We start from the raw sequence: 15,454 nt of genomic DNA on the forward strand, positions 1-15,454 counted from the left end.
CCCACCACATCATTCATATTATCCATATCTTTATTCATATCCATACCACTCTTAATAAACATAGGAGTCAATTTTGGAGATTAGTCGAATTGTATGATAGCTTTAACACATTTCTGTTTTTCAGGATTATGATGGCACTTTGTGTAAAAGATTTCCAGTTAAAAAAAGTTAGATGTAGCTTGCATCACCTGGCCTGTTGCTAGCTTCCAATACTTACATCAAACTTAAGAAGATCTACTATGAGTCCCAATTTGTCACACACTTGCTATGATGTGCAAAATCCCATTATTAGAACTTCATTTGTATTAAGACATTTGTTGGGTACCGGTCTCAACCTATCATTACCATAATGTTGTGGCTGAACTGGCCCTTGTGGTTCTTAATATGGTGGCAAGAGGCCCTCTACCATAACCACCATGAAACTTTGAAAAAAAGAGGTTTATCACTTAGAAGTTCTGGAGGGGTCACACAGCAAAATCCCTGGGGGGGGGGGGGAGAGAGAGAGAGAGAGAGAGAGAGAGACCTAGGGTTCTGCTTTTATTAGGGTCCAGGCTGGGGGCCTAGGGTTGCATGGGCTCAGTATTATTAAATTTTAAAAATAAGGACAGGAATTTAAAGTGCAAGAAGAGAAAACAAGCAGCTCAATTGGTCAGTTATGAAAATCTCTAAAACAAAGGAATTGGGGTGGGGTGGGGGTTGCCTGACTTTTTATGTAGTCATGTGGCTGGTAATGTGTTTATTTGAGATAGCCATCTTTGAAATGGATGCCTTGGCAATCAAAGCATAAGTCAGGCATTTATATTATAAAAAAAAGAGAAAACCCAATTATCAGGGATTATGTTACAATATTTCTCCATAGATTTCCTGTTAAAGGCCAACTAGTACTTAAGAGATAACACATTATCCCATTGCTAGCCATTAGTACCTTTTCGGGTTCACTTGAGCTCAACAAACTACTGAACATTTGCTTGAGTCCAGGCATGGTGTTAGAAAACTGGGAAACAAAGATGAATCCACTGCCATAATTGCCCCCAAGGAATACCTGTGTGATTTGTTAACAGGTTTATTTATTTTTATTGCTCAGAATCAGAAGTAATAGAGAGTATTACTTAATAGGCTGGGTTGTCCTTAGAGAGTACTACTTAATAGGCGGAGTTCTAGACACAGAAAGATTGTATCCTAGGTCTTAGTCCTGGCCGGAACAACTATCAGCTTCATGACATTAGGCATATAACTCAACTTCGCTAAGACAGACTTTCACATTCTGAAAACAAGACATAATATCAAACTATGGAAAGACACAATATATACAAAGCAATTGCTACTCATGTACTTAAGCTACTATTACTGTTGCCCAGTTGCTTTATATCTAAATCAACCAGTATCAGAGCTGACACACAGAGATTACATTAAAAATGTTTGGTAAATGAACAAATATTTAATAAAAATAGGTTACTCACATTCAACAGTATATAGTGGCCAAGTATCACAAAGTATTCCCCCCAATATCAAGAATAGGTGTTAAATATTAGCCAATCTCACCATCAACCCTGACTGCACATTTGAATAACTTAAATACATTAAAAAAAAAAACTGTTTTAAGACCAACAGAAAATTTTAATGTAATCGATGGGTTGGGTCTGCATAGCAGCATTTTGCACGTTCCCTAGATGATTCTAAAGGGCACATAGGGTTGGGTTCACTGACCTTTATATCACGGAAAAAGAAGACATGAAACATTTATTTAATTACTGCCTAGAAAAACAATTTCATTCATTTATGCACATAAAGTTATATCCTCCAAATTCTATGAAAGACCATTTACTCAAAAAACAGCAAGTACGTTTTTTGAAAGTTTAAAAAAAGTAGCCTATCTATGGCCAAATGTTAATAAAATTGAAAAGGATTGCAGGCATTTTAAAGGACACTCTGAAAAGATGATCTAAATTTCAGTAGCCTGAGAATATAGATTATACACAGTATATAATGAGGAATTGAACAGGGCCCATTGTGCAACCATTAAGAATTTTTTGATCAGGAAATAATGCAATTAAAGTAATACTTTTGTAATAATATAGAGACAATGTGTGTTCTGTATTAGAAAGAGAAAAGCCTGAAACAAGGAACTGGTTAGAAAGTCTTGGTTACTGACAATACAAATTAAAAAAAAAAAAAAATACTGTGGAAAAAAAGACATTTAGAAAAAAATTAAATAAGATTTCGTGACTAATTAGATAAGACAGACCAAGGGTGGAAAAGAAGACAAGAGGAATTCAGTGTTTCTAGATCTTTTTTACCAAACGAAAGTGGAAAGAAAATAGGCAAATTATAAGAAGATAACCAATTATTGTTTGTTATGTGGAGTTCTGTTTTTTTTTTTTTTAAGAGGGAAAAAATAAAGAAAGAAGACAATTTGGTTATGTCAGTTTTGAAATGCTAAATGTGACAGAAGACCATCCAATTAGAAATGTCAGGTAGACAAAGAAACAGAACAAAACATCATGTGAGTATTGAAAACTGGAGATAAAGCTATGACAGATTTTCATCTAGCATATATTGAGCATTCCTCCTGGGCCCAATCATTTTACAGTTGACAGCTGAATTCCTGGAAGTAAAGTCTAGAAAAGTTGAAGAACAATAACAAAAATATCTGTTTTGAATGTCATTTTACATAAAAAGACAATCAAAAGTTTTACTTAATCAACTATTCATCAGATGATGATTGAACATATGCTACCCATCAAATATATAATATACAGAGACTAAAAAGGTATCACCTCTAGGAGTTTATGGCCTAATTTTAGACAAAATAAAAGTAGGAAATCATAACATAAGCTGATATACAAAAAAATGGCAGGACTGTATGTGTTAGTATTATAGCTATAGAAATGTTGAGGGCAGGTTGGAGAGAGAAAATAAACTCATAATAGAAGTGACACAATGGTGGGGGGAGAACTACAGTAAAATTAGGTGAAAGTCTTCCTGTAGGTATCTGCATGGTGCCTGATAGCAAAGCGCAGAGGAAAGACTGAGTGGTAGGTCATAATTGTGGCTAAAATCATCATTGTGGAAAGGAGTTGACTCACTCTGACAAACGCAACAGAAAAGCAGAATGATGCACATGAAAGGATTCAAATAGAATATCTGCAAAGCCATCTCTCTTCAATTGATTTAAGTATTCATAGGTGCAAAGAGATATTCACATTAAAAATTCTTTGTATTATCTAATTTCAATTTCTGCAGCCTCGCTGTAAGCTTTATTTCCATCACAAATTCCTCCTGAAGAAACAAAACAAAGCCTCCAATGGCTACCCTAGAAAAATCTTAATACCAGCTTTCAGACTTGAAGCCCTGAAAGTCTGAAAGAGAGTGACACGGGGAAGAGGTACAAACCACCACTTAAACTTTGTGTAATATAATTTTAAATACTTATGGTACTCAGTAGTCCTATTTTATGAAGACCAAATGATCTCAGTCCTTTATACAAGGTCTGACAATTAAGTTCATGAACTTGTTGCAACGACGTTGCTAACCTTTTTTGATATCAGAGGGATGAGTCATTATGAATTTGTACCAACGGGATGGTTAACAAAGTTTACTACTTGGAAATGATGAAACGGCTGCATGAAAAAGTTAGACAACCTGAACTTTTAGCCAACAATTCATGGCTCTTGCATCACGACACTGCACCAGTTCACATGGCACTGTCTGTGAGGGAGTTTTGAGCCAGTAAAGAAATAACTGTATTGGAACACCTTCCCTACTCACCTGATCTGGCCCCCAATGACTTCTTTCTTTACCCGAAGGTAAAGGAAATATTGAAAGGAAGACGTTTTGATGACATTCAGGTCATACGATGACAGCTCTGATGGCCATTCCAGAAAAAGAGTTCCAAATTGCTTTGAAGGGTGGACTAGGTGCTGGCGTCGGTGCATAGCTTCCCAAGGGGAGTACTTCCAAGGTGACATAGTGATATTCAGCAATGAGGTATGTAGCACTTTTTCTAGGATGAGTTCACGAACTTAATTGTCTGACCTCATATGCAGAAATCAATTTCCCAGATATTTAATTATCTCAATTGTTTCCCTGAGATTACCTACAGACCCTCCAGACATCTCAAATTACAAATCTAGACACAGTAACATGAATATTTAGCATTTATTTGCCTAATTTAGAATTACATTTTGCTTATCCCTGGAGAGCTATTCTTTAACTGCAGCAATCTGAGGAGTCAAGAAAATGACAATACACAAAAGACAATTTTTAATGATACCACCTCCAGGCATAATTATAAAATGGGCAAATATCTTCAGTGCCCCCAGGGTCATAAACTTGTTCCCCTTTACCCCAATATACGGTCATTTTCTTCCTATTCTATTCTTAGCTAAAACTCGTCTCTCAAAGATACCTTAATATTAGTCAGCTTTTCCAGCTACTTCTCCTGTCTGGGGGCAGCCTGCACTTCCATTTCTAACCTTCCGAGGTTCTAAGTCCTGAGCACTTATTCATTAGGTAAATGTTTAAGCATTTAAACAGAGCTGAAAACTCTAAAAAAGCCTGAATGGAGTTCAAAAATTCTAATAAAAGTCAAATCTCACTGCTTGGGGTAGAGTTCTGGCATCAGTGAGTGGGTGGGTAATAAGCAGAACTCGGATCAAAAAAAAAAATATGGCCCTTGAAATTGCCAAACCACATAAACAACTGACAAGAATACTGTTTAATCATTCCTTTAAGTGTGTACACAGGTGACTGAGCTCTGGTCTTTCCATTTAAACTTTAGAGAACCAAATATCATCATTGTCCACGAGACACTTTGAACAAGCCACTGGCTTAATTGGGGGTGAGATCAGTTCTATTGACATTTCCTTGTGCCTTTGTTTCCTTTGGCTTTTCTCTGGCTGGCAAACAACATGTCTCTGTTCTTGTCTGTAAATGTCTTTATTGATTTCTGTCATCATATTTATTTTCCTTGTACTAAACTTTAATTCCTGGTATGTATGCTTCAGGTGAGTTTGCCCTTTGTTGCCATAAGTGACCTTAGTTTATGCCCTTCTAAGTGGAATTCTTACAGAAGCTGGATATACCTCCTAATGTTGACATGGGGCTTGAGGGATTAATTTGTAAGCTTCTGAGCTGGCACTGAATTTCTTCTAGCATTTAACATACTGAAAGCTTGCCACATTAAAAAACATCATTGGTCGGTTTTAACTGATTCTCAATGCAGAGATACCACTATGTTGCCTTACTTTCAGATGGTCCTATGTATTGGCATTACTAAATAAATGGTAAGAACCAAACAAATGTCACCTATCCATCACACATTAGATCTCATAATTAGGTTTCAACAGTTATAGCGCTGTTCTGACAGAGCCAATTTGAATATTTTTATTTTTATACCTCCATATTTTACTTAGAAACAAAGTACCAGTTATGCATCCACATTTATGATTACCACTGAGCACCGTAACCACAAATCCATCCATTTAATTTGTCCCTATAGCCCTAGTATCTGTAGCGTTTCAGTTATTTGGAATGTCTTTTGTATGGCATGGATCCAGTGTGTTTGGAAAATTTTTAACGTAGCATGATAAATTACAGTTTATATTTTCTATTAACAAAAAAGAATTACACTAAAGGAAAAACAAAACACTAAAAATATATATCTGATGAAGAGTGCGCCCCCATGTGGTCATGCACAGCTGATCCTACATGTATTGGTAACCGCCTAACCTTTATGGCTGACAGGTAGTTTTATCCTGTCGTGGGGCCCATCATGTGCCACTGAAGCCGTTACCAATTGATTTAACCTTAAAATCTATCTTAGGACAACATCCTAAGAAACTACATACAATCAGTTGTGACTGTCACTTAAGATAAAATTTTAGTTCCCGTAGTTAACTACAGACTAATTTAGGTAAAACACCCAAAGGTAATCAGATTCACCGGGAACTGGTAAGACTCCTGTGTTCAAGTCTCTGACTTTGTATTACATTAATCTTTACATTTTACTAATTCTATGTTAACAATTTTTCCAAAATCAAGCAGGATAGGAAGAAACAATCTTTCAACAATACCACATCACCAACAATGTATTTTCTCTCTCTTGCTCACATAAACAGACACACACACACACACACACACACACACACACACACACACACACACATCGTGCTTGAGCATTATTTCATTTAGAGATCTCCTGGCCTGTTACCTGTAGCTTATTCTTATCAAGACAATCTAATGATATTTATTCTATCATCACCCCATTTATACACAGAGTCATACAGTTTGTAATGTTGACTGGTTCTATACATAGCTCATGGACACTGAGAATATATATATGTATTTGTGAATGGGAACCCTCAAGTAGCTGGTAATGTTTCAAGAGTGAAATTGTAATTAGAAATCATAAAGAACTGATAGCATCCAGGCTATCATTAGATCAGTGGAGCTCAAAAGATGTGCTGAGACATCAATGACAGAGTTCCAGGACTTGATATTCAAAGGAAGGCTGTGACTGGACACTGAACTGATTACCTGTTATGAAAATTGACTGCCAGGATTTGAAAGGTTGAAATCAATTAAGTGGAAATATTTGCAATGATAATAATAATGATGGTTACAACTTCTATTTAATGAGTATCCATTATATATCAGACTATGATAAAGTACTTCCTAGAATGTGTCTTAATTCGCACAATAGCCCACAAAGCAGATATTACGAGTCTTATTTTACAGATCAGAAAATGAGTGCTTGGAAAGTTTAGGTAGCTCACTTGAAGTCACATAGGTAATATATCACAAAGCTAGAATGGTCTGATGCCAATGCAGTTTACAGTTTACTGTCTCCCACTGGAAAACAATATGGATGGAAAATCCTAGAAAAAAGCATTAGTAGGATTATGGGGAAAAAATACATTTGAGTCATCTGCATTTTAATAAGAAAGTATCATGGCAAAGTAATAATGTGACTGGGTAATAATAAGGACAAGCTAAATAATTCTGCAGAAACTGACTCCAAAATCTCAGTGGCTTTAAACTATAAGATTTATTTCTTCCTTATACTACATATTCACAGTGGGTCCATTTGAGGCTCTGCTCCATATTGTTCTCACTGAGGGATCCCAGTGGAAGGAATTCATGTTGATGGAAAAGCTACTCTCTGGGACATTGCCAATGGCCACAGCCAAAAAAGAGAATGGTGGGTGAATTATCTGAAAGCTTCTAGCCAGAAGTGACACATACTATTTCTCATTCATACTTAATGCACCAAAGCAGTCACTAAGTTCAAGGACTGGAAAGTAGAACTTTACATGTGACCAGGAGGAGAAATGGAAATATTTGTTAGACATTACTGATGACTAACATATGTATTCCTCGCTTAGTTGATGGATGCCAGCTGCCAACAGGATAGAATCCAAGCACATTTATTTGTCTTAGAAAGCCCTTTATGATGTGGCTTCTGAGTACCTGCCATACCTCATCTCCCATCAATCGCTCATAGTATCCTATATTTCAATTATCTTAAATCAGTATTTATGGCCCTAATTATCAAGCTATGTAATATCCCAGGCATGTGCATCTGATGTACAATTTGCTTGAAATTTCAATTCCACCTATGTATGCCTGGTGAATCCCTACTCTTCTTTTAGCACCCAACACAAGTTTTCTTTGCCTATAAAGTTTTATCAGCTCACTCCATCCCTGATCCACACATACCACGGCCCTACCTCTATTCTATCCTCATCAAATGGTATCACACTCATTTGCTTACAATAAGTTTCATATATTAGACTATTAAGGGTTTGAGTGCAATATCTTTGGATCATTGATAGTACTCAATATTTGGTTGAAGGAATAGATGATCTGCATTTTAATAGGTGATACCAAGATTAGCAAAAAGAGTACATCATGAATATTAAACTATCATCAATAAACTAGGGAAGATTTGAAAGAAATATGTAGGACAACAAGGGATAAGCATATGGGCAGTAACTTTTTTTTCTTTACAGAAAAAGCTAACATTTTTTTTTCTAAGTAACCTTTCTTTAATGAAACTATTTTAAATTGAAGTGGAGGGTCACATATATGTAAATCAGTTTGGGAGGCTTTTTAAATCTACCTTTGTCTCTTAGAGACTTCTCCCTGGAAATCAGATGTGTCACGTTTCCCATAAAATGGTTTCTTAAGAATCACTATGATATTCAACCAAATATGGTGAGCAATGCATCTTGTCATATAGTAGCATTTACTTTCTGTAGACACCCTGGAGATGAGTAAAATTTGTCCAATTTTACGGAGAAGAAAAAAGGTTCAGAGAAGTCAGACACATGGTAAATGCCTGAAATGAAATTCGAACTCAAGATGTTTTTATGATAAAGCCAAGCTATCAACAATGCCATTTATGTAATAAATGTAATAGATAGTAAATTTATCATACTCATGCAATTATGGAAGTTGATATTCTAATAAATCACCATATCCTGTGTTTTATTAGAGGTCTTCTCTTCACACAGTTTTTAATCCAAAGAGCATTGATAAATTATAAATTTCAGGCTTTATCACTTATATAAGTGATAGTTTGGGACTCTCAAATTTTGCTGAAGTTGTACTTCACAAACTGCTAATGTTTTTGCCAAAGTCAAGGGCCTACATTGGACCTGGTATTTCATGGTGTTTAAACATTCAGAAATCATATTACCATCTCACCTACCCCAGCTGTCACATGTCATTGGGTAAAATATGTCCCTGAATTTTTTGGTACTTTTGACATTTAAAAAAAAAAAGCAATGCTCTTGTTTTCTAGGAATTTCTCCCAAGAATTTCCTAATATCGCCATGAAACTTCTAGGGATTTTTAAAACACATTCTCCTAAATGGACACATTTAGCCTCAGGCCCAGTTTTCACAATTATTCCTTGCTTGTCTCAAATTATATCCATTTGTGTCAACAGAATTTTTATCTAAAGGCACATCTAACCATTGAATCTATGTCAGTTCTCTGAAGTGCCTATGAAATACAGAACAAAGAACTTCATTCTACCACCCAACATAAAATCATTCTGTATTCTTTACAGGCATATTTTTATATGGAAGTATTAAAAATGTCTTCAAATTATGAATAGAAGTACCATACGACCCAGCAATCGCTCTCCTGGGTATCTACCCAAAAAATTTGAAAGCATTTCTCTATAGAGACACGTGTACTCCAATGTTCATTGCAGCTTTGTTTACGGTGGCCAAGACATGGAAACAACCAAAATGTCCTTCGATAGACAAATGGATAAAGAAGTTGTGGTATATATACACAATGGAATACTATTCGACGTTAAGGAAAGATGATATAGGAACATTTGTGACAACATGGATGGATCTTGAGAGTATAATGCTAAGCGAAATAAGTCAGACAGAAAAAGCAGAGAACCCTATGATTTCACTGATATGTGGTATATAAACCAAAAACAAGACAAACAAATGAGAAACAAAAACTCATAGACACAGACAATAGTTTAGTGGTTACCAGAGGGTAAGGAGGGTGGGGGGAGGGAGATGAGGGTAAGGGGGATCAAATATATGGTGATGGAAGGAGAACTGACTCTGGGTGGTGAACACACAATGGGATTTATAGTTGATGTAATACAGAATTGTACACCTGAAATTATGTAATTTCATTAACAATTGTCACCCCAATAAATAAATTTAAAAAAAAAATGTCTTCAAAATTTCTACTTGGAATAGAGCTTTTACTTGTTAATTCCAGCTTTCAGTGATATCCTGGGCTTAGAATTTGTGTGAAGGCCCCAAGAACATGCAATTACTTTTTATCAACAACAAGAAAACCCCATGAGCATACTTCACTGCTCAGTAAATTTTATCTTCTAGAGAAAATCAGGATGACTAATAACTAAAGAAAGAGTGCCCAAGTGGTTAGTTCTGCTATCCTTGCAACAAAACAGGCCATGTTGCTTCAAAATAACTTCCCACAAACTGTTTTTAAGAGAGTCACTTCAACCCAACCTAACACTTAGTCAAAGTCTGGGCTTAGACAGATAAACCACCCTCAGACATTTTGCAAATCATTACACAATGTTTACTCATGAACTATTTTAGTCTCCTTTATAGAGATTAGTTGCCAATTTCTTAAATCATTCTCAGTATTACATTTTCATCCTTTCATACCTTCAGGGTTAGAACTTACTTTGTATAATTTTTAATTAATTTATCTCAAGATACTATTTTTTAAAAACTTTTTGCCCATAATTGACAGCATGAGAAATTGATCTTTTCCTCATTAATGTAAAACAGATAGGACAACAGAAAGGGACATTTTAATAATAAATTATCAATGAAGGTTAAATTTCTTTGGCTTCTATATATGGATGCTACAACAGAATATGAAAAAAGAAAAATGCTTTTGTAGACATGTAGGTTTATATCCATCAGGCTCATGCCAAAACACTCTTCAATTCACTAAGCAGGATTTTTTTTTAATTTGTGCATGTATGAAAATGCAAAAATTAGTTATGCAATAGGTCCATAATAAATTATGTGTTTAAGTATAGTATGGTTGTTAAGAAAAGCATTTTGGAGTTGTACAAACATTGGTTCAGATCCCGGCCCTGGAACTCATTAACTACATACCCTTGGGAATATTTCTGAATCAGTGATCTGTGTTATTAACCTATAAAATGAGAATATCAATATCTAAACCTCAAGGTTGTGCAGGATTAACCCAATTGAGTTAATTTGTGTAAATTGGGCACTCACTATAATATTTTGTACAATCCCCATGTTAGTAAGCAATTTTTTTTTCTAATTAACATCACCATTTAGAAATAGATAGCGAATGTGACACTACAGAAGTTTGCAAATAAAAGTTTACATGTTTGGTTTACACACCTATATATGGAAAAATAAAGAATACAAAAGCAAGAATATGATCTGGAAGATAATAATACATACATTTAGAAATTTGATGATGTATTCAACATAATCATGAATTTAAATTCAGAAGGAAAGAACTCTTTGTAAGTAATATTACTATTTACCAAAAATAGTATGAAATTCTTATTTGACCAAACAGAATTGACCGGTAATTTATAAACGTTTCTCGCTACTGAATTTAAAATATCCAACAATGCAGATTCTTTATGAAGACACAACATGTTTCCACAGTTGCTATATTTTTTAAAGCAGTCCTAATGAAGGAAGTTGTCTGTGACACTGCTTTCTTAGTTCTTGGCTTCTGATGATATAAGTGATTGTTTATGCAGGTGGAAGACCTTGGAAAAGGAATAGAGAAAATCAAACTTCCTTCATTGAAAAGTCACCAGAACAGTAAGTACTGTTATTAGGTGACCTTCATGGTTGGTAATGTAAGCTGAGGTCACTTAAGCTGGAGACTGGAACAATAATACTGGTTATATTTCCTCATGTCAGAATGAGTTTCTTAAGGCTATTACAGAAGGGTTGGTGGAAGCAAGTGCATTCTCTTTAATAAAATGTTGAAATTAACATTTTGGAAATTTTCAAGAATATTTTTAATTAAAGAACTAATTGGTTGATTACACATATCCTCATTTAGTTTTGGTTCAGGGGCCTATCTTCACCCAAGTCATCTGTGGACTTTCTATTTCTAACATCATACTAGTTCTTTTTTTTCACTTTGTTCTTCACCAAATGCCATTCAATTTACCATGATGATCTTTATAAGAACAGGTATTTCTGTGTAGTATGCTTTGTTTTCTCATTCCTTCAACTAATAAATACTTGGTTCCAATCTTGTGCCATTCTCTGAGATACTCAACATCAAGTACTTTTTATATGCCCATGGCATTAATTATATCAACTATGCTATAAAGTTATCCCCATTACAGAAAGGTAAACTGAGCCTTAGAGAGGTTTAAAACTTACCCACAATTCAAGAACTTGCAGCTGGCAGTTAGGATTAGAGCCAGGCAAAATGACTACAGAGTCCATGCTTTCAATGTCGATCCTATACAGCCCTTACTTGATATGAAGATGAGTTAAAAACTGTTAACAAATGAATGCAATAAACTGTGAGGTTCTGTGATGGTGTTTGGAAATTAGATTTCCATAAACCTGGTTTACCTTGCTCCTTGGTATTCCACAAATGCATGCAGTGCTAAGCTTTCTGGCGTATGCTCTGCAAAGCTGCCAGGTACTTTTTACTCTGGTGAGGTCTCCGATCTCTCTCTCACTCTCTGAAACTTGGTCAGAAATGCTTTGAAATGACGTGGTAGAGGCCAAGTTTTGTAAAGCATTCTATAAAAAGAATGACCAGCAAAAATCTCTTACCATTGACTCTATATGTAAGGCCTTATGGCTTTTCTGTCTAAGCATTTTATGCCCATCACGTCAAATAATATTGGATCTTATTTAATATACATCTAATCCCTAGAATATATAATAACAAGTCTAAGGAGCTTAATTGGAATTAGATTATGGTCTAAGGCAAAGAGATAGCCATTCACAATTCCATAAATGAAAGCAGCAAGTTAGAGGTTATTTCTCAGAAATAATCTATTCTCTATAGTGATTCAGAGCTACCTAACTGATAAGAAATAATTAACACCTGATGAACTATGATCAATTCTTTATAACATGACATTCAGAGATAATATTTTCATAACTGAAGCCTTGGTGACTATCTCAGGTTGAGATCCCCAGGCAGCCAACTGAGGTGGGGATTAATGTGCAGAAAATTTGTTAAGGGCCCTTGGAATTAACACCATGGAATGGAGGAGAAGGCTGCAGGAACAGGCAAAATGAGAAGTCAAGCTGCTGTATGTGTAGTCTACAAAGTCTTCAGTCAACCCATGAGAAATTCTGGAGCTGAGATGGTGAGAGGCTGGCCTTTAGTGAATGAGTTAGAGGGTGTTCATTGTTCTGCAGAAGGAGAATGTCCCTGGAGGAGTAAGGTGAGGCAAATCCTGAAAAGGCTGTCTGCTGGTACCACTCCCAGCAGCTGGGGAGTTAATCCTTCATTTCTGAATGGAGCTCTGGTTGGAGAGTCAGAACATCTACTACAGAGACTGGTACAAAATTCTGACAAGGTGAGAAAGTAAAGGTGACTCTTTTTCCCATCACCAACTCCAGAGGACAGGGTGATGTGAATGTGGGCGATCAACTGATCAACACTGGTAATTTAGACAGAATAGTTCCCAAAGTGAAGCAAGATGACAAACTAATGTCTATAAACTCTTTTTCACCCATATGTGTCTAAATAATCGGAGCTTATTGTATTGAATGGCCTTCAGTATACCATTCCCATTGATAGTATTATTTTTCATAAACTTCATACTGATGTTTTCCTACTTCTAATCTTCTGTTTACCAATCTAGCTTCCATTCCTGTCCTTGACTCAACAACCAGATTTGATACTCATCTTTATTTTCTAAGCAAAAAAATAACTGTTATTTTTTCCACTGTTCAAATAGTAAGCAGAAAAAAAAGTAGATATTTCTAAAATTGCTAAGGTGTGGATTAAGACATTACAAATAGAGAAACAGATAATTATAAATGACCACTCCTTCCTACCAAATTTGTCATGTAAGTTAGTTCACCAGAAATGAGGTAACAGATTCTATCATAGAGAAGTATTTAAATCAGATTAGGTGTATGACATTTTTGGAATATGAACAACATTGCATTAACCGTTTTGATGAAATTATGATACATCTATATGACAGAGTGAATTTCTAGAAAGAGTATTTTAAACAGTACAATATCTTATCATCAAACACTTCAATGACTTTAAATATTTGTTAGTGTTGTAACATTTAATCTCATTATGTAAAAATGTGTTTGAAATTTCCATGTCAGAAAAATTGTCATGCAATTGTTCAATATTTGAGTGCAGATTATGAGCCAGGCACTGGGGATAAAGAAGTGAACAAAACAAAGGTTCTGAACTAACGAAGTTATATTGTTGTGGTGGAAGGTAAAAAAACATAATGATAAAGTAAAAACTAACTACTTAAACAATCATATCAACTTTGAGACAGTAACACAAGTTTTGCAGAAAATCTACATAGGCTGATTGATAGAAGTTTCTGTTCTAGATTGGGTAATCTGGGTCCTTTTGTGGTGTGATTCCTAAACTGAATGACAAGAAGGTGTCATCCCCAGGCCTCAGTGATCAGAGAGAGAACATTCCAGGCATGGAGAACAGCAAGTACAAAGCCCTCAAGGCAGGAAGAAATTTAACATGTTCAAAACTCTGAAGGCAAGCTAGCTTGGTTGGAGTTTAATGAACAAGGACCTGAGTGAAAAGCAGTGAAGTGGGAGAGTAAAGCAAAGGTGGGATCATTGAGGGCTTTGTAAACCAGATTAGGTAGAAGAAAAAAAAATGGAGGAGCAGATAAGGAAAAAAAAGTAAATGAATAGATGAGAAGAAGGCAAGGAGAAAGAAAGAGGGGAAGAAGAAAAGAGGACAAAATAGAAAAAGAAATTTGAGCAATAGAACGCCATTACTATCAGACAACATAAAACCTTGTTAAGGAGATAAACTTTTTTTTTTTTAATTTATTTATTAGTTTCAGGTGTACAAGACAAGGTAATACTTAGACGTTCATCATTTATATCCCTCACACTGTGAACCCCCCTCCCCCCATCCACTATCCCTCCGACCTCACACTGAACCATCACATTATATATATCAAATTATAGTTGGCATTCATTAATGTTTAGCTTCTGGTGTACTATGCCATGATCAGGTATCCACAGTATCCCTGAGGTGGTCTCCCAAATAGGACGCGTGTCCATCGGATACCCAACAAAATCTTTACAACATTATAGAATACCTTCCCCAAATTAATTTTCAAAAAAAAAGAAACCCCGAGGCCATCTTGTGGTTACCAGCTGCTTCCAAATCCCTTCACCTTTCCCCTTATCCCCAACCCCCTCCCACACACCCATCTAACCACTCTCGGTTTTTGCTCTGCGTCCCCAAAACTGTCTCTGATTAGTTCCTTCACATAGTCTTTTCTTTAGATTCCATATATAAGTGAGATCATATGGTACTTGTCTTTCTCTGTCTGACTTATTTCACTTAACATTTTTAATGTAACAAAATGAAAAAGAAAAAGGAATCAACAGAACTCGGAGGGAGAACTACGACTGACTAGCCTGGTGTACTACTGCCCTTGATTGGCACATTCACAAGAAATTCCCATGACCACAGCATGAGCCTGGCTAGACGTCTGAGAAGGAGAAAGCCAGAAATCAACCAAAGATACTAACCTTAAATTAAGTTACTAGAAGATTTTGATTAAAATGAGTTTGTTTCTGAGAGGTTATAGTACAGAAACCATGTTTGGGCCAAACCTTGATTTCAGGCCCAAAAAGAAGAAACAGATACAAGGCTCATGAAAGTGGCAGGTCTGAAATTCACAAAGAACAAAGCACACAAATAAATACTATAAAGGTTCAGT

Source organism: Rhinolophus hipposideros (genome assembly GCF_964194185.1).
Source record: "Rhinolophus hipposideros genome assembly, chromosome: 1".
Classification (NCBI taxonomy): Eukaryota; Metazoa; Chordata; class Mammalia; order Chiroptera; family Rhinolophidae; genus Rhinolophus; species Rhinolophus hipposideros.